We start from the raw sequence: 18,485 nt of genomic DNA on the forward strand, positions 1-18,485 counted from the left end.
AGTCTAGTTGGAGGCCTGTAGCTAGCAGTGTCCCCCAGGGGTCAGTACTGGGCCAAGTCTTCTTCAACTTCTTCATCTATGACCTGAATGAAGACACAGAGTGCACCCGCAGCAAGTTTGCTGATGATACCAAACTGGGAGGAGCGCCTGATACACCAGAGAGCCGTGCTGCCATTCAGAGGGACCTGGACAGGCTGGAGAGATGGGCAGAGGGGAACCTCCTGAAGTTCAAGAAAGGCAAGTGCAGAGTCCTGCACCTAGGGAGGAATAACCCCATGCACCAGGACAGGTTGGCGGCTGACCTGCTGGAAAGCAGCTCTGCGGAGAAGGACCTGGGAGTGCTGGTGGACACCAAGTTAAGCACGAGGCAGCAATGTGCCCTTGTGGCCAGGAAGGCCAATGATATCCTGGGGTGCATCAGGAAGAGTGTTGCCAGCAGGTGGAGGGAGGTGATTCTCCCCCTCTACTCAGCCCTGGTGAGGCCCCATCTGGAGTACTGTGTCCAGTTCTGGGCTCCCCAGTACAAGAGGGATGTGGCACTACTGGAGCAAGTCCAGTGAAGGGCTACAAAGATGATTAGGGGACTGGAGCATCTCTCTTATGAGGAAAGACTGAGAGAGCTGGGCCTGTTTAGCCTAGAGGAGAGAAGGCTGAGGGGGGGAATCTTATCAATGTGTATAAATATCTGAAGGGAGGGTATAAAGAGGATGGGACCAGACTCTTTTCAGTGGTGCCCAGCGACAGGACGCGAGGCAACGGGCACAAACTGAAACACAGGCGGTTCCAGCTGAAGGTGAGGAAAAACTTCTTCACTGTGAGGGTGACAGAGCACTGGCACAGGTTGCCCAGAGAGGTTGTGGAGTCTCCTTCTCTGGAGATATTCAAAAGCTGCCTGGATGCGGTCCTGTGCCACATATTCTAGGCAATGCTTCCTGAGCAGGGGAGTTGAACTAGATGATGTCCAGAGGTCCCTTCCAACCTCAACCATTCCGTGATTCCGTGATTCTGTGACATGGAAGCTCACAACCAGAAGGGATGTGGCCATAATAGTCTGTGGCTGCCTTGGCTGTAGAGATCATGAAATAGTGGAGTTCAAGATCCTGAAGCGAGCGAGGAAGGAGAGTAGCAGAGTCAGGGCCTGGAGTTCAGGCGAGCAGACCTCAGCCTTGTCAGGGAACCGGTAATGGGGGATTCCATGGAGGCAGGTCTGAACGGCAAAGGAGCTTGAGAAAACTGGCAGGTGTGTAAGAATAGCACCCCCACCCCAGGCACAAGAACGGTCCACCTTGCTAGGCAGGCAAACAAGCAGAAATATCATGAGACTGGCTTGGCTGACCCGAGAACTCATGGTGGAACTCCAGCGCAAAGAAGGGAGTATACAGGAGGTGGAAGCAGGGACAGAAAGAGATCTTGGGTGTGCGGGGATGGTGTCAGGTATAGAAGAAATTCTTAATACTTTTGGGTTAGGTCAGAACAGAAGCTTTATTTACTATAGCTAGCTATAGGGGAGAGCAGACAGCAACAGTGGTCACAATAAACCTCACCACCATGGTCTCTGCATATCAAACAGGAACAATGCTTTTTAAGTTCTTTCTTACTTCTTCAAGAAGTTTCTTAACCAGTCAAAGATCACAATCAAAAACCTTTCCCTTTATGGAATGCTATACATCTGTTGGGCCTCAAGACCGGCTGGATCCAGTTTTAACTGGTAACTCTGACCCATGAAGGGAAGTGCCAGAACAGTTAAGAAACATCCATCATAGGCCTCAGTCGAGTTCCTTTTAAATCCCTAAGCAGTACAGCAAACCTTGAAATGCATTACGTAGTCTGTATATACACACAAGCAACCCATGGGAAAGCCAAAGCTCAGCTGGAGACTTGCAAGAAGAGCTTCCTCCGCTCAATGAGTACTGGAAAATATGGGTACCTTGCTGAATGGGGTGGTTGAATTAATGAGAGCAAAGCAGGTCAAGCTGAGCTCCTCTGTGCTTTCTTTGTGTCAGTCTTCACCAAAAGGTCTCTGGGCCTCTGTGCTTAGGGAGAGGGTTCAAGGAGGAGAAGAGCAAGCAGCAGTGGAGGAGGATGGAGTCAGGGATCTTTGATCTGACTGGGCAGGCTCTCGGCTGCCCTGGCTGACCTCACAACAGCTGCCCTCCTGCCTGCCTGCTGCTGGCTTATCACAGTGCTGAGGCAGGAGTGACCTCACAGTTAAGGTCCCAGTCATGTCCTCTTCTCCTCCTCTCCTTCTTCTCTTCCCCAAATCTGTCACCTGTGCTGGGGGAATGTTCTGATGCCCTTGCTGATATCACAATGCCTGCCCACCTGCCTGATTGCTGATGGCCTATGAAGTTGCTGTGATAAAGATGACCTCACAGTTTGTCTGGGCCTGAAAGGAACTAAGAGGCCTTAGTATTCCTGACCAGCCCCACGTGGGGCCTCCACTAAACCACTAGCCCTGGGCCCCGGAGCCCCATTTCAGCTCAGCCTGGGGGCTTCAGTCCCTGCCTGAGCTGTGTCATAGTGACAATCTCCAGCTCAGCCAGAGCCATGACTGACCCATGTGTGACTGGACAGCAGTGATCTCGATCCTGGCCCATGGACTGACTTTCTGGCCTGCCCTTGGTCCTGCCTTGTTACCATGGTCCTGCCTGCTGATCACAGGGCTGTGTCTGACCCGGGTTACTCTCACCGGACCTGAACCTGACCTCGACCCTGATCTTGTGATTGGCTTCCCAGCTTGAACTTGAACATGTGTTCCTTCTATGCTACAGTACTTCTAATAAAATCCTACAAAAGCCCTGCAGGCCATAATACTGGTGAACCACATCACGGACGGGGTCTGCACAGTGTGCCATGCACTGACTCAAGGTCTGCGCCAGAGATTATCAGCTTGGGGTTCCCAGCATCAGAAGAGACTTCTTTTTTTTAATTATTATTATTTTTTTAAAACAATTTGCTATAACCTCTTTCTGGGATGCTAATAAGATAGTATCTTTCTTAAGAGAGAGAGTTTGTTCCTTCCTTGGAGAATCAAAAAGAACCAGCTTCTGCTGGTGCAAAGCAGAAGTGCTGGCTGCAGAGGCACTGGGTAAGAGGAAGGTTGATCCCATGAGGATGAGGTGGATGATTCAAGGCAGTGGCTGGGGGTGTCACAAAAGGTCCCCCAAAGGTGAGCACAGTGGTAGTATTCTGACTCAGTGCCAATCTAGGCAGTGTCCAACTTTGATGAAATATCAGCGTGTCAGCATGCTCTTCTCTGGGTATCAGAAGGGAGAGAAACAGCACAGAGGGGCCTTGCTGGAGCCTCTTATGAACATCCCTCTGCATCAGCTCCATGCTGCTGACAGAGCACTAAGACAGGGTAGAAATGCAGTGATTCCCTGGGGTTTAGCAGGGAGGTTAAAAACTGACAGTAAAACTGAATTCACAACAGCCCCAGATCACCAACTGGCAGTCACTTTTGCTCTCCAAATTTACCTTCCTTTGCATTTCCTGAACATTGCACACAGACTTTGCTTTTGTGTCCTCTATGCCCTCTGTAGCAGCTCTCAGCACAAATACCTCGATCCTCCCCACTTTCCTTACCCAAACCTACTCACTCATCGGGCTGCCCTGTGCAGCGCAGCTGCAGCACCTTGCAGCCCTCTGTCCGTGCACAGAGGGCAAAGCCCTGCTCCTGCCACCCCACAAGCTGCTTTGGTCCTCTTGCCAGCTCTCGCTGCTGCTGAACCCTGCTCTCCCATTGGGATCTCAGCTGCGACTGTGACCAAGGACATCCCGCTCTGTCTCAGGTCTCAGCTTCTCCAGTCTCAGCCGCACAGTTGCTGGAGTGGGGACTCATCCAGCCTCTCTCACTGCCCCATGGCACTGCACCCTGCCTTCTCCCCATTCAGTGATGAGATGTGCAGACACAACCACCCAGCACGGACACACACTCTTCCCTCTTCTGTCCTTCCCATCAGGGAAGAGCATGGCACCACCATTTCAGCTCAGGTTCAACAGGACGCTCATGCATCCTCCATGCTGCTCTCCAGCTTCTCTGGCCACCTTGCATGGTCCAGGAAGGACGTCCCAGAGCAACGTGCATGTCCCAGCCAGCAGCAGATCTGCTGTCCTAGAGCCAGCTCCCCAGGGATGTAGCTCCAGAGAAGTTTGGCTTTTGTTGTGACCAAGCACAAGTGAGAGGAGTGGGGAGAAAGGGCGTGTCCATCCAAGCAAGGGAATTGTCTTGCCAGCTCTGAGAATGAGCTTGAAAATGCTTGTCCGTAGGGGCAGGGACTGCAGGACTGCCACTGCGCCAAAAGACTCCTTCCAGGCTGGTTTTGAGCCAGGAACAGGATCATCCTTGATGAGGATGAAGTTTGAGGCCATGTGCACAGAGCAGAATAGAGTAGCAATCCCTCTCCTTAACCTCTTGGCCACCTCTTCACCATGCTGTTGTTGTCAGTGTGTATTTTTCAACCTGGGATAAAACAAATCCAGCTACAGTGTGTTCTTCTGGACTTCTGGTTTTGTTTTTGAACATCAGTGCCAACCAGCAGGGAGAAGTCTGAATGATGTGTCCTGTGTTGTTGTAGGCAAGAGCTGAATCAAACAGTCCCGCCGACTCCCTTCTGGTGCAGGGAGGGGAATTTTCCTTTTCCCCTCTGTGTTTCCCAGGTCAGTTCCTGGGAGGGGAAAAGAGCATTTTTTCGAGCAGGGGAGGTGCAGGGAGGTTCCCAGCACATCAAGGGGCTGGTGAAGGCATGGCCATGAGATGCTTTGGGAAAGTGTTTGGAATTCATTTGTGGCTGTTCATGCTTCCCTTCCTTCTCTTCTCTGGAGGATGACACAGGGCATAATGGACAGCCTTCTCTAAAGCCTGATTTGTTATATTTTGGCGGTAGTAAAGTGTGTGCCTTGTGCTTGGTGCTGATCCTTACCCTGTTGATCACCTTGTCTGTTCCCTCCCAGTGTAAGACCCCTCAGGAAGACCCATCTCTGCACACACACGCACACGCACACGCACACATGCACACAGAGAATTTTGTGAGCAAAATCCAGGGTTCCAGGCAACATGGTGCCACCAGTCACGCTGCTAAGTGGACACCCTCCTTGGCTGGGCTTAAAGCACAAACCTTTCGGTTAACAGCCAAACGTTCTCCCCCACTGCACCACAGAGACCCCAGCCTAGGGCTGTCCTGGAGCAGCTCTGGCCGGTGTCAGTCCCCTGTGATGCAGGAATGGGAATGTCCCTGAACCCAGGCACATGCCCAGCACCAGGGAAGGGGACACTGCCCTTCACCCACTGCCGGGTGCTGGAGGGCAGAGTGGTGCAGGGGGGAGGTGCGGTGCCCGGCTGAGGGGCTGTGGGCAGTTCCCTTCCCAGCATCAGCTCTGCCTGCTCCCGTGGCCCCTCCACTGCACACACAGGGGCCAATCGGAGCTGTGGGCACCTCACCCTGGGGAGGGCCTTTCCCTCACCTCGTTTTCTGCTGCTGCTGGTGTTGGGGACAGATATGATGCACACAGGAGTGCTGCATGGGGTGGCAGAGGTGACTCAGGGAAGGGGTTTGCTCCTCTCCATCAACCCTCTACTGGGAGGGCCAGAGCGTGGGAGCAGCGCCTGCAGCAAGAGTCTCCTCCTGCCCCATAGACAGCAGAGATGTTGAAGGGGCAGTAGTCTGTGGTGCAACCGTGGTCCAGGAGCAGTCCCCAGCTGAGAAGCCATGCCAACTTCCCCCGTCCCAGCCTATGGGCCAGCCAGAGGGTTCAAATGCTGTTTTCTGCGGAGGCTCTCAGGGCACCAGGGGTCAGCAGGGCTGTGCTTGGCAAAGGGCACATCATGGGACAACAGTATGTCCCAGCCCTCAGCAGGCTGTAAGGGGATGCAGGTCAGTGGAAGAGCTCCTGCTTTGCATGCAGGAGGTCCTGGGTGCGATTCCCCTCATTTCCAGGGGTGCTTTTGTCCTAAATCTCCATTGTCCCCACAGGGGTGAAGGCCGGGAACTGGATGCATTGCTCCTCTACAGAAATGGTGGACTTGCCCTGTGACGGGATGCCCTGTGGGAAGTGGAGCTCCCCATGTAGGAAGTGACCAACTGGCACACCATCTGAAATGACACACAACCCTGTGGGACAGGAGGGCGTGGCATGTATAGAGGCAACAGGACTGGATGCTGGCTGGGAGGCTATTTTAGCTGTAGCAGTAGGATTGCCCTGGGCAGGCAGGCAGGCAGGTGGTGTGAGGGCATCAGGCTCATCAGATGCACCTGACCATGGGAGATGAGAGCTCAGCAGGAGGGCAGAGGGGAGGCAGTTGGGGTTGACCACTGGGATGTCTCTGGTGAATCACTCCTGTCCCAGCAGCACCCAACCAGCAGCAGGTGAACAGGCACTGGAGACACTGCAGGTGGCAGGAGCTGATTCAGCAGCTGGGGAGGTGGGAGTGGGAGTGGGAGCAGGAGAGGCAGGAGAAAGCACAATGGCTGGTGTGGTGGTTGTGAGGTCACTTCCATTACACTTAGCTGATTGGCCTGCAGTGGGCAGGCAGGCATTATGAGGTCATCAGTGGCATTCCAGAGGCTGTCCATCAGCAAGGAGAGCTTGGGAGGAGGTGAGAGGGAGGGAGAGGTGAAGGTGGCATTGGTGGGTTTGATTATGAGGTCTCTCCTTTCACAGCAGTTTATTGGCCAGCAGCAGGTGGGCAGATATGTGAGGTCATCAAGGGCATGACAAAGCCCATGAGGTAGGTGTGAGAGGCTGGAGGGAGAGGCAGGTGACCATGATAGCTCTGGCATAGTGATTGTGAGATCACTTCTATGCTGCAACCAGACTGACCAGCAGCAGGCAGGCAGGAAGGCAGGTGGGCACTGTGAGGTCATTGAGGGGAGGAGAAAGCCCCCAGGAGAGAGGTGAGCTCCTGAAGAGGAGAGAGGCAGAGGCAGGTGAAGGTGGCATGGCTGGGAGCTTGTTTGTGAGGTCACTTCTACTGCAGCAATCTGACTGGGCAGCAGGCAGGCAGGCAGTGTGAGGTGAGGAAGCAGATCAGAAAGCCTTCCCCATGGAGATGAGAGCTCAGTGGGAAGGCAGAGGCAGGTTAGAGGGACATGCCTGGGTTGTTGATTGTGAGGTCAATTCCTTGCACCAGCTGCACTGACTATTAGCATGTAGGTCATCAGGGAGGTGGTGTGAGGTCATCAAGAGCATCAGAAAACTCCTGCCAGCAGAAAGGAGAGCTCAGGGGTAGGGGAGAGGGGCAGGCAGGTAAAGGGGGACCAGCCTGGGATGGTGATGTCACTTCCTTTGCCCTGTAGGAAGATCTTTGGAATTGGAGTTATGACTGTGATACAAGGATGATGTTCGGATTTGTCCAATATAGTCCTCTATCAGCAGAAATCGACAGATCCTGCATGCTCTGCAGTGGCTGCATAGGACCGTGGCCAGCTGGCTAATAAGGATTCACTGGAACAGCCCCATTCAGGGACTGTCATCCAATCCAGCTGAAGATGCTGTTGCAAGGACAGCTGTGGCAGTGAATACCATCAAGAGCTAGACAGCAGCCAACTACCCTGTTCAAGAGGTTTGGATTCCCCACATGAGCATTACCTAAGTAACAGATCTCAAGGAATTCGATTTTTTTTTTTTTAAACAAACTCTGTGTCCAAGAATGTCTGTGAAGCAAATGCATCATTCTGATCCATCACCTTCTGGTAGTGGGCTCGGGCACTTGTGCGGTGCCCCTCTGCTCCTGCTGTGGGTGCTGTGTGGAGCTTCAGAGCAGACGCACTGTCTCCTGCATCCAAGGCCAGAGATTTGGCTGCGGGTCTGCCCTTGGTTCTGGCAGATGTCTCCTGGGGATCCCAAAGACATCATTGTGGTGATGGAACAGGGCCATGTCTTCAGTTTTGTCACTCTTTGCCCATGTCCACGTGCATGAGTGTGGGAGCAGAGCCTGGAAAGGGAACAGTCCCACTGCTCCTAGGGACATGTTTTCCTGCAGGCTCTGGGGATGGTCTGGTGGGCCTGGGCTGGATGGTGCCAGCACAGAGACGCCTGCCTCGAAGCCCTGCCAGCTGCAACCCCGGGTACTGGGTACATCCCACCTCCAGCCTGCCTGGGTGGCTATGGTCCTGACCAGCCTGTGATGGTAGTCACGCTGGCCGCAGGACTGCTTCTAGGCCTGGGGGTGGTGGGGAAGAGTAAAGTGCCTGTCCTGTGCCTCTTCCCTGCCAGCTCTGCCCTCCAGCACGTGTTGTGTTTCTTCCTTCCCCTAGCACCAGGTGAGGGCGTGTTTCATCCTTGGACAGATGTGCCAGGGAGGGACAGGACCCCTGGCTGTCCGGGCATCCTCCCCTCTGCAGGAGCCGGGTGGTAGGGAAGGGGCCTCTCCCCAGCATGCTGAGCACTGAGGGGCCCCTGTGCCAGACCTTGGGGACAGCATGTCCTTTGGTGGGGGCTGAACCCAGCCCCACATGTGTCTGTGCGGCAGGGCAGGGGCTGGCACAGCCCCAGGGCTGGCTGAACAGGTGCTTGTCCCACAGCAGATGGGCCATGGGGCTGAGCAGAGCTGGCAGCCCTAGTCCTTGGGAAGGCAGTTTTGTGCTGGCCCCAGCACAGCCGTGAGCTGCAGGTGAGCTCACCGCAGAAGCTCCTGCTTGGTGCCATAGGGATGCGGAAACCAGGATCCAGTGCCCAGGTCCTGGGGAGGTTTGTGCTCCCATCCCCTGGTTTACAGAGGCAGTGCTCGAATCCCTGAGCTACAGGGCCACCCTGCAGCCTGGCAACAGCTCTATGGATGCACTGCCACCTCAGAGTGCTCCAAAGCTGTCATCTTCCTCCCGAGCTTCCCCCAAGCCCAAGGAGAAAGCCCCTATCCTTCTCCACTCCAAATGTGGAAAGTCCACAGGAGAAGAGCATTCCCAGAGTGAGACCTCGTGGAGATGGGTAATGAACATGGCTGCTGGAAACACAACCCCCATCCCCACGGGAAACCCCTGCTCCTACTGGGCTCAGGCTCCAGCCCTGCATTTCCCACAGAGAGAAATGGGCGAGGGGCTGGGGATGGAGGGGGCTGTCTCAGGGCAGGGGCTGCCAGCAGGGAGGCTCCAGGTCCCGGGGCTGGAGGTGGAGTCTGAGCCCCAGCACCCCGAGGGCCCCCAGGGTCACCCCAGCCCTGCCCCACCACCCTGGGGACATTCTGCTGACACCATCTGTGTTCCCCAGCAGAGAGCAGTGCATGTAGGGCCAGAACTGGGCAGGAGGGCAGGGCAGACCATTAGTGTGGCCAGCGCAGCCCAGCTCTCCTGCAGTGTAGCTGAGGGCTGGACATGGTGACTGAGTGCCAACCAAGCCCCTGTGCAGCTCCCATTGGGACAGCAGCTGATCTGGGACCACCAAGGGGAAGGAGCAGGGTCCGGCCCTTGCTTACTCTGCACTTTGGCCCTGAGGTCTAAATCTCCAGGGCAGAAGAGGCTGGTGAGAGGCACCTGGCACACAACCAGGTCCCTGCAGAGCAGGTGCTCCAGCCCAGAAGTGTCTGCCCCAGAGCAAGAGCCCCTCTGCACCCTGGGGTCCCCCTGCTCTGCCACAAGCAGCCTGGGACAGAGATGCCTGAGACCCCTCGCTGAGCAGCACTGGGACTTTTCCCTCACGCCTACACTGGCGATCCAGTCCCCTCCTGCGATCCCTTCCCAGCTCTGCACACATGGTCCAGCCCTCCTGCAAGGTCCCCAGCACCAGCGCTCCAGCCTGGAGAGGAGCTGGGACATCCCCAGCCCCGGGATGTGCTGCTGCCCATGGAGGGTCAGCGCAGGGCCCAGGGCTGGAGGAGCTCCCAGCGATGCCTGGGGAAGCGCTACCATGGGAGAGGGTGCTGGTGACAGCTGCCGGCTGCCTCCTCTCCTCGAGGGCAGGATCCTGCTTTTTGCAGGCTGCCAAGCTGTGGCTGTTCCCAGTGGGGAGCCTGGCTTTCCCCTGCCCTGGCTGGGGGAACGGAGGGGACACACACGACCCCCACTGCTGGGTGGTGGCTTGGCTGCTGGGGGAGAGGAGACATGTCCCTCCAGGGACCCAGAGCTGAAACCCTCTTACAAAGCAGAGGCAGCGCTGGGCAGCACCGGGACTGGGGGAGTTATCCTCTGCCTCCCCAAGACAGGCACCAGACCCTGGGCAGACGCATTTGATTTTGTCTCCCAGCCTGATGGTGCAGGCTGCGGGGAAGAGGTGAGCTGTGCTCTGGCTGCTGGGCAGGGAGAGCTGAGGGCAGTCGCATGGCCCCATGCACTGCAAAAGGAAACATCTCCTCCCATCACTGCCTGCTCCCGTCCCCCTTCGCACTACACACAGATATCCCCCTCCACAAACCCAAACTGGTGCCCCAGGCGAGGCAGCTCCTTCTTCTGCCCTTGCAGCCCAGCAGCGGGAGGGCAGAGGGGTGGGGTGGATGGGAGCAGGAGGACGGGTGTCCCAGGGCTGCCCAGGGCCCTGGTGCCTCACAGCCCCTGCCAGGAAGGAGCCAGCTCAGGCTGTGCCAGGTGTGCTTGAGGGTCCACGAGGGCTGCGGGAGCGAGGAGCAGCCCCTGGAAACGGGAGTCCCTGCGGAGCCAGAGGAGAGGAAATCCCAGCTCTGGGTGCCCAAACAAGCTGCTCTGTACCATGTGCCAGGGCAGCGGGAAGCAGAGCTGCCTCCCAGCTGCTATGGGGAGGTGATCCCTGGGTGATGAACCCCTCTGGGTCTGGCTGGGGTGTTCAGGGCCCTGCTGTCACCTCCGGACACACGTCTGTGGGGCCACAGCCCAGAGATAACCCTGTCACTGCAGCTCTGTGGTGGCCTCCATGCCTTGCGTGGCCCTGGTAGAGCCCTGGGGAAAAGAGCAAGCGGGGGCACTCTGGTGGGGGAGGAGACTGGCCCTCCCCACCCAGAGGGGCATTACGGGACCCATTTTGTCTGGAAACTCTGTGTGTGGGTTGCAGGATGGAAATGTCTCTGCCAGCAGGAATATCCTCCAGCTGGCCTATTCACTGTTATCGCACTCCAGGGACCATGGGCACTTGCAGGTGCACAGCCTGTCTCAGAGCCCGCTGTTCCCAAGACGTGCCCCTTCCCCACTGCTGGTTCTTGGTGCTTTGCTCTCCCTGATCAGCCTTGGGGACACTCCCGCCACCCGGGGAGGGAGACACCAGCTCTGGATCAAACCTCCAAAGGGTTTAGTAAGAACAAATACCAATGCACGCTGTAAAAATATGGGAATAAAAATAGAGGAAAGGCCCAGCTGTTTCTGCTGCCAGTGGGAGAAGGGAGAGCGCTCTCTGGCACTCACGGCTCTCCCAGCTGCACAGGCCTCTCTTCTGTCGCCGGTGCACCCAACTGCACGGCAGCGGTGGGCTCCCCTGGCCCTGGGCTCAAGGACCGTTTGGCACCAGGGCCCTGTCTCTCAGCCTTGGTGTCCTCATGGGGATGTGCCAGAGCTGCCTCTTCAGCATCATCATACCCCGTGTCCATGGAGGGCAGGGATGGGGTGGCTCTCCTGGCTCCGGGGGCTCTGTCACTTCCTCGGGAGTGCAGGCTCCACCCTGGAAGCAGCAAGGACACTGCATTGCAGTTTTCCCCATGCGGGTGCCCCTCCTGGGCTCTATATCCCCTTCCTCCCCCTCCCCTCACTGCCCCGAGACATGCAGCCCATTATCCCACCCCACTTTCCCCACCAGGAAAACACCTTGGACAGGATCCCTCCCCGTCCCGAGAGGTCGGGCTCTCAGTAGGCAGTGACACTCTGGGCACTGGGGACGGCAGCCCAGGAGCCGGCAGCACTGCATTTCCCACTCACCTCTCTGTGCCTCCCCGGGCCCGTCTCCCTCCTCTGCTTCCCTGGGTGCTTCCCAGTCTTGCTGCCCAGGAACAAAATCCTCCCTGGGCTCAGAGACTTCCTTGGCATCATCATAGTCATCTGCTGGGTCACCTCTGGGCAGGATGGGGACATCTGAAAGGAGAGGGGAGCTGTTGGCAATGAGAAGAGCCCTCCCGCAGAGCGGAGGAAGGAAGGAGGTGCCCGACCAAGGGGCTGAGATGCTGGTGTTGGCAGGACTACAGGAGACCCTGCGTTCTGCCCACCTCCCCTTGGGTACAGGAGTGTGCGTGCAGCAGTGGGGATCCCTCTTGCCCAGCCACAAGGCTGGCAGTGTCAGGCTCTGCCCTGGAGCTGGCTGTGAAGGCTCCCCGTGTGCCTGAGGAGATGTCGGGGCCTGGAGGCATGGCTCCTCGGGGCGAATTCGGGACCTGCTGGAGGCAGGGATGGGTTGAGCATGGGAAGTCCCCATGCGACCCCTCAGGGCACAGGGCTGCAGGTACCCAGATCCAGTGGGCACATCCGACCCTCGCCCGCTCAGTACAGCTCTGGAGTCACACACGAGGGCAATTCCTCCCCACCGCGACAGTGATACTCAGTGACACCGCTGGCGGTCACACAGCTACGGGGAGGAGAGATCGACCCTTCCTCTGCCTCCCCCTCCATTACCTGGGGCTGACCCAGCACCGTCCTCCTCCTCGCTGTCCCCAGGGTCGGGCTGCAGCTTGGTCAGGGACCCCTCTGAAGAGGAGCCTGCGGAGAGGAGCAGCGGGTGTTATCAGGGTGAGCTCTGCTGGCCCTGCTCATGGCCAGGGCTGCTGGGAAGGGGGACCCACACAGCAGGGACTGCACGGGGAGGAGGGCTTGGGGCTTGCCCTGCTCCCATGGGACAAACCCCATCTCAAAGGGCCTTTCAGAGCTGCCCTAGGACGGCCCCTTCCCTCACCCACCAGGTACAACCCCGGGGGTGCAGCAGGAGAGGCAGGGAGGAGCTGTGCCCCCGGCTGCGATGGGCAGAGCTGGTGGGGAGGAAGCTCCTCTCCTGAGCCCAGCACTGGGCTGCTCTCCCTGCATACCCCTGGCACCAGCGCTGCGGGGACCACTGGCCCGGGAGCTGCCGAGGTGCTGTCCTGGGTCAGGGCTGAGGGAAAGGGCCCTGCAGATGTGCTCCCTCCCAGCAGCGACCCACACTGACCTGAGCGACCAAACTTTGCCTGTTTCTCCCACGTCAGGCTGTAGTCAATCTCCTGGTACACGGCCTCAGAGAAGGACTCCAGAGACCTCCTGGAGCCTGGGGACAGAGGCAAGGTCGGCACAGGGACATGGGGACAGGAGACTGGACCCCAATGTGCTCACCCATCCCTTCTGCCTGGGCCAGCCCAGGACACACCCCACGGCCTGGCCCCACTGCTCTGTCCACTCATCTTGGCCACATCCCTGCTGACAACAGCATCCCTGTGCATATGGTCTGGGGCAATGGCATCCTCACGCTCTCCCTTCAGAGACAGCCCCATGCCCCTTTTCACCCTGAGTCACTCCCTCCTCGGACCCTGGAGCAGCTCCCGCAGCTCCTCTCCCTGGTGAACTTCTCGCTCTCTGCCAGATGGCTCCTGGCATGGGTGGGAAGGGATGGACGCAGGGAGAAGCCCAGGGACCAGACACCCACACACAGAGACCCCCTGCCCTGTGTGCCTCCTGGCACCGCTCTTGCCCCACGACCTCCCTTCCAGCTCTGACCAGAGTGGGGCCAGCAGCATCCCCAAAGGTCTCCTGCTGCTCCCGTCTTCCCCAGCTCCTCAGTGCCATTTCTATCCTCCCCCGTCACCATCTCCTCCTGTGTTTGGACTCTCTCCACCCTGCTTGCTGCTGTCCCCAGCCAGACAGTGAAGGGACAGGGATAGGGCAGGAGGCAGCACCCCCACCCCAGCTCTGTCTCTGCCCCTCACGGACACCCCACAGCACCCGCAGGGCTGCCAAGAGGCGTTGCCCACCTGGGACTGATGGGGAAGGACCCACCTCTGCGCTGAGCTCTGGCGCTTCTCACTTGCCCCACCAGCAGGGCCAGGATCAGGCACAGCAGGGCCCCCAGGATGATGCAGATGATGACAGGCACTGAGATTCTGCTATCCTTCTCACGGCCCCGGGGTAGATCTGCACAGGCAGGGACATGAAGGAGGCAGCTCCTGGCCTGGGGGAGGTGGGGACCCAGGGACACCCCACTCCTTACCCCCAGCACATGGCAGCAGGGGGTGGGGGCACAGAGGTGGGTCATGGGGCAGCTCCCACACTGCTTGCGGAATCACAGCCCTCCCCAAAGCTACCCGTTCCCACCCCACGCCTCCTCTCCAGGGCTTCGCACCCCAGCACAGAGCCCCTTCCCTCAGGCTGCAGCTCACAGCCTGGCCTGGGGAGATCAACCCCAAGGGAGGAGGACAGGTTACCTGCTCGGGGGGGTGACATTGTCGTCCTGGGTGGAGCTGCAGAGCAGAGAGAAACAGAGATGTCTGTGGGTGTGTGTGTCAGTGGACGTACCCTACAAGTCCCCTCTGAACTGCCCCCGTCTGGGTCCCTGTGACAGCACCCAGGGCCTCTGCTCTGGGCCACGGGGAGGACAGCACCGGCAGCCCAGGGGGTGCACCCAGGGAGCTGCAGGAATCCCACGGGCAGAGGCCTGAGGACACCCTGCCCCACAAACTGCTTCAACCTCCCAGTGCCTCCTTGATCATGCACAGCAGCCGAAACCCCCAGTAATTCAGTGTATACCAGCACGGCACTCAAGGCTCACCCCCAAAGGGTCCATGGTTAGCAGAGGAGCAGACGGATGCTCCCAGAGGGGAGGCTTTCCTGAGCTCTGGTGCTGGCAGTCCCTGGGGCATGGGGACTTTCCAGTCTAAATGCTGGTGGTCCTGGTGCTCTCTATTGAAAATAAAGAGCAACAGGCACCTCCGAGAGGTGTCCAAGATGAGGGGGAGGAGACCTTGCCTGCAGGTGCCTCTGCCCCTCCTTGGGTTATGCAGGGAGCTGAGGACAGCTATTGCTGATGAACGTGGGTCACCCCGAGAGCTGAAATCTTGCTCGTGTCACTACCAAGCTCTTTCTCTGCATTGCACCTTGCTGAACAGGGAGCAAGACTTGGTGTGAGCTTTGTGCCCAGGTGGCTCCAGCATTACCATTGCAGGTGATGTGGGCATTTTTTATTTTCTCCAGCCACTAAACCTTGCTCAGCCATACGCTGTCATTGCTCAGGAAGGTGCAGAGATGGGAAAGCATGGGAGGTCCGGGCAAATCCCAGAGCCACCACATATGTCCTAAATGGCACATATGGAGCAGCTCCAGCAGGAGGAAGCAGTGGCCTAGCCAATGGCCTGGGCGGTGGACAGGACGAGCACAAGCCTTGCTCCCGTCTCCACCCTGCGGCTGGCACCTGCTGAGATAGCTGGGGAAGAGCCCGCATGTCTCTGCCCTTCTGCATCCCCATGGATCGGGGGGACTGGGAGCTTGTGTCTTTGGCAGGAAGAAGAGGGAGGGGGGCCTTTCTGAAAAGACACATTGAGTTTGGGGTATATGCTGCAAGAAGCCAGGGCAAATCCCAGCCCTGCTCTGCTGCTCAGCCCCAGGCATTGCTCCTGCTGGGCGAACCCAGGGCAGTCCCTGCAGGTGGTGGCATCAGGGTCTCTCTGCAGGCCTCTCTGCAGGTCTGGGATGGGTCTGTGTGCTGCAGGAGGGAGCAGAGGGTCCTTTGCAGCCACCGTGAGTGGAGGTGTGCCCCGCAGCCCTGTCCCATGCCTGTGCCACAGGAGGAGCGTGGAGGAGGCCAGTCCTGATGGTGGCCCTCAGCGCCTGAACAACCTGCCTTGGGGAGGCCAGAGATGCCTCCTCCCTGCTCGGTCCTCGTCTCTCACAGTGCAAAGTGGTCTGCCTGAGCAGGCAAAGCCCTTTGAATCCCTCCGTGGAAAGCCAGGGTTGCTCCAGGAAGAAATACAGGTTCTTGTTGCCTTGGGCTTCCCTGCTTTGTTGGCTTGCTGTGTCACACACAAGGGGCAAGTTGGGCTAATCCTGTGTTTTCCCTGCACTCACCTGAGCAGAAAACACCAGCATCATTGTCATGTGAGCATTGGGAGGCCCCCAGGGCAGTCACAGGGCACTGTCCCAAATGGGATTCGGTCCCCTCGCAGTGGAAGCTCTCTCTCCAGACAGGGCCCGTTCCTCTCCCAAAATGCCCTCCTCCAGGAACAGACTCAGCAAATCCACAGTTGAGCTGATGACAGAGAACGTGGGCGTCGGAGACATCCCAGCAAGAGTCACAGAGGGTCCCCCAGGTCCCCTGCACCTGCATCTCCACTCGCCCTGAACACTCCGTGCTGCCATTCACCAGCCTGAAGCCTGTAAATACTGCAAAGCAGAGAGAGGGCAATTAGAGAGGATGGCTTTGTGCTCTTGCGCCTCCAGTAGCCAAAGAGGGAAATGCCACAGAGACGCAATCCCACCTCCTTTGCCTGCATCACTGGAGGATTACAGACAACTCCACGCCTCCTGTACTCACACCATGCTCAGCACGGTCACTTCCCCGCTCCCATACCCTGCAGCGCACGGCTCACAGCAGGCATTTCACACCTCCTCCCTGAATGCTCACGTGTGCAGGTGACACCAGCGTCGTTCGCATGGGTGCAGGTCTGGTTGCTGAGGGACCTCCAGGGGCAGGAGGAGAGGAGCGATTCATTCCCCACACACTGCAGCTCTCTGTCCCAGATGGGACCGACCCCCTCTCCAAAGTGAGCTGCCCCGGGCACGGACAGGGCTCTGCCGCACTGCAGCTCCCTGCAGATAACGTTGGCAGCTTTGAGATCAAAGTGTGAGTCACAGACTGTTCTCCACTGTCCTCCGTCTCTGATCTCCACACGTCCTGAGCAGGGGCTGTCCCCTCCAGCCAGCTGCACAAATCCTGGAAAAAACACCAATGGCAGGGAGTTCCCAGAGGCTTCTGGCAGTTACATACCCACATCCCACATCGTTTCCAAGGCAGCCACATCCAAAATGCCCCGTGAACATCCTGGCAGCAGCCGTCAGTGGGTGCTGATGACACAAAGCCTTCAGGGCCTCCCTCACCTCCTCTCACACCTGCACAGTGCTCCAGGGCTTGTGTCTATCCTGGAACCACAGCCACAGGCACTGCTCAGAGAAAGGATGCTGCCCCAGAGGCCCGGCACTGCCTGCCACAGGGTCCCCTGGCACAGCAGCACCTGGTCCAGGAAAATGGGCCCAGGTGCTCACGGCTCCTGCAGCCTGCTCAGCCCCTGTGGAGCTCAGGGCCAGGCTGGGGAAGCACCTTGGAGCAGCCCGAAATGTGCCCTGTTCCCAGGGCTGTCCTGGGGTGTTGAGGTGTCTGGGAGGGGAGACACGTGCCAGGCACAGAAATGGTGCAGCTGTAACTGGGTCGGTGTCTGGGCCAGCTGCCCCCTCTGACATGTGCCCGGGGAGGGATGTCCCCAGGCAGGGCCACAGCACGCTGCCAGGGGTGCACACGGAGCAGGCCAGCGACCGGGCAGAGGAGCAGGAGACCCACGGGAAGCCCTGGGCCACCACCAGCTCTCACTGCAAAAGCAGGTGCAGATGAGGGTCAGTAAGTGCTGGCAAAGCCCTGTGGCACAGGGTAGCGTTCGGAGAGAGGGGCAGGCAGGAGCAGCTGGACTTCAGGTCAGCGCTGCCTGCATGGGCCGCGTTCCCCGCAGGGCTGTGACAGAGGACCCAGCAGGGCCAGTCTGAGCATGTGGTGACACAGGAGGGAGCAGCCAGCAGGGGGCCCTGGGCACAGGGTGCAAGGTCCTACCCGCCACCCTGCTCCTCTGCTCCACGCCCTGCTCTTCTCCCCTCTGAAAAGCCCCTTTGGTTCAGCCGAGGCACTCCTGTTTGTGAGGGGAATGACCCGAGGGGAATGACCCTGGCCATCTCGTGCCATTGCCCAGCTGTGGGGGGCCAATAAGTCGTCCCTGGTGTCTAGGGCATGGGGACCCTCAGCAATACCCGATGGGTCCTGGCAGAACAGGCAGAGATTGATGGCGACCAAAAGACCCTGCAGGGCTGGGTGAGGGGTTCATATTCCAGCCCGAGGCACCACCTGAGGGTGGCTGAGCCCCTTGTCCCCTGCAGGGACATCAGCAGCAACAGTCCCAGCCTGGCAGCAAGAGGAGCCACGTCAAGGCCAGCACTGGTACCCACACATTTCTCCTTCAGGGCACAGCCCAGTTAACGCCCTGATCCCAGCCCTGACCCCAAACGGGAGGGATTGGCTGACTCCTTACCTGAACAATTCACTCCAGCATCCCAACCATGACAGCAGTAATGTTTTCCCCAACCAGCATGACTGCACTCAGACAAGGCAGTCTCGGTGCCTTGACACTCAAGAGTGCTCAGCCAAACCGGGCCAGATCCTCACCCAAAATGTGCGTCCCGAAGAACTTGGACAGCAGATCCACAGCCCAGCTGCTTACAAGCCACAGCAGCATCTTCCATGTCCCAGCCATAATCACACACCGTCCCCCACTGCCCCTGGTGTTTCACCTCCACTCTCCCAGCACAGCGCCTGCCTCCAGCCTCCAGCCTCAGCTCCACAGCACCTTCAAACACAGACACGGGACCAGTTAGGAGAGCACCGAGACCCAT

General features: G+C 58.4%; 1 pseudogene; it reads right to left on the bottom strand.

Moving 5' to 3' along the window:
- Positions 1-18,485, bottom strand: part of LOC136993992 (scavenger receptor cysteine-rich type 1 protein M130-like) — a 102,864-nt pseudogene extending 84,379 nt beyond the window's left edge.

Source organism: Apteryx mantelli, chromosome 23, assembly GCF_036417845.1.
Source record: "Apteryx mantelli isolate bAptMan1 chromosome 23, bAptMan1.hap1, whole genome shotgun sequence".
Classification (NCBI taxonomy): Eukaryota; Metazoa; Chordata; class Aves; order Apterygiformes; family Apterygidae; genus Apteryx; species Apteryx mantelli.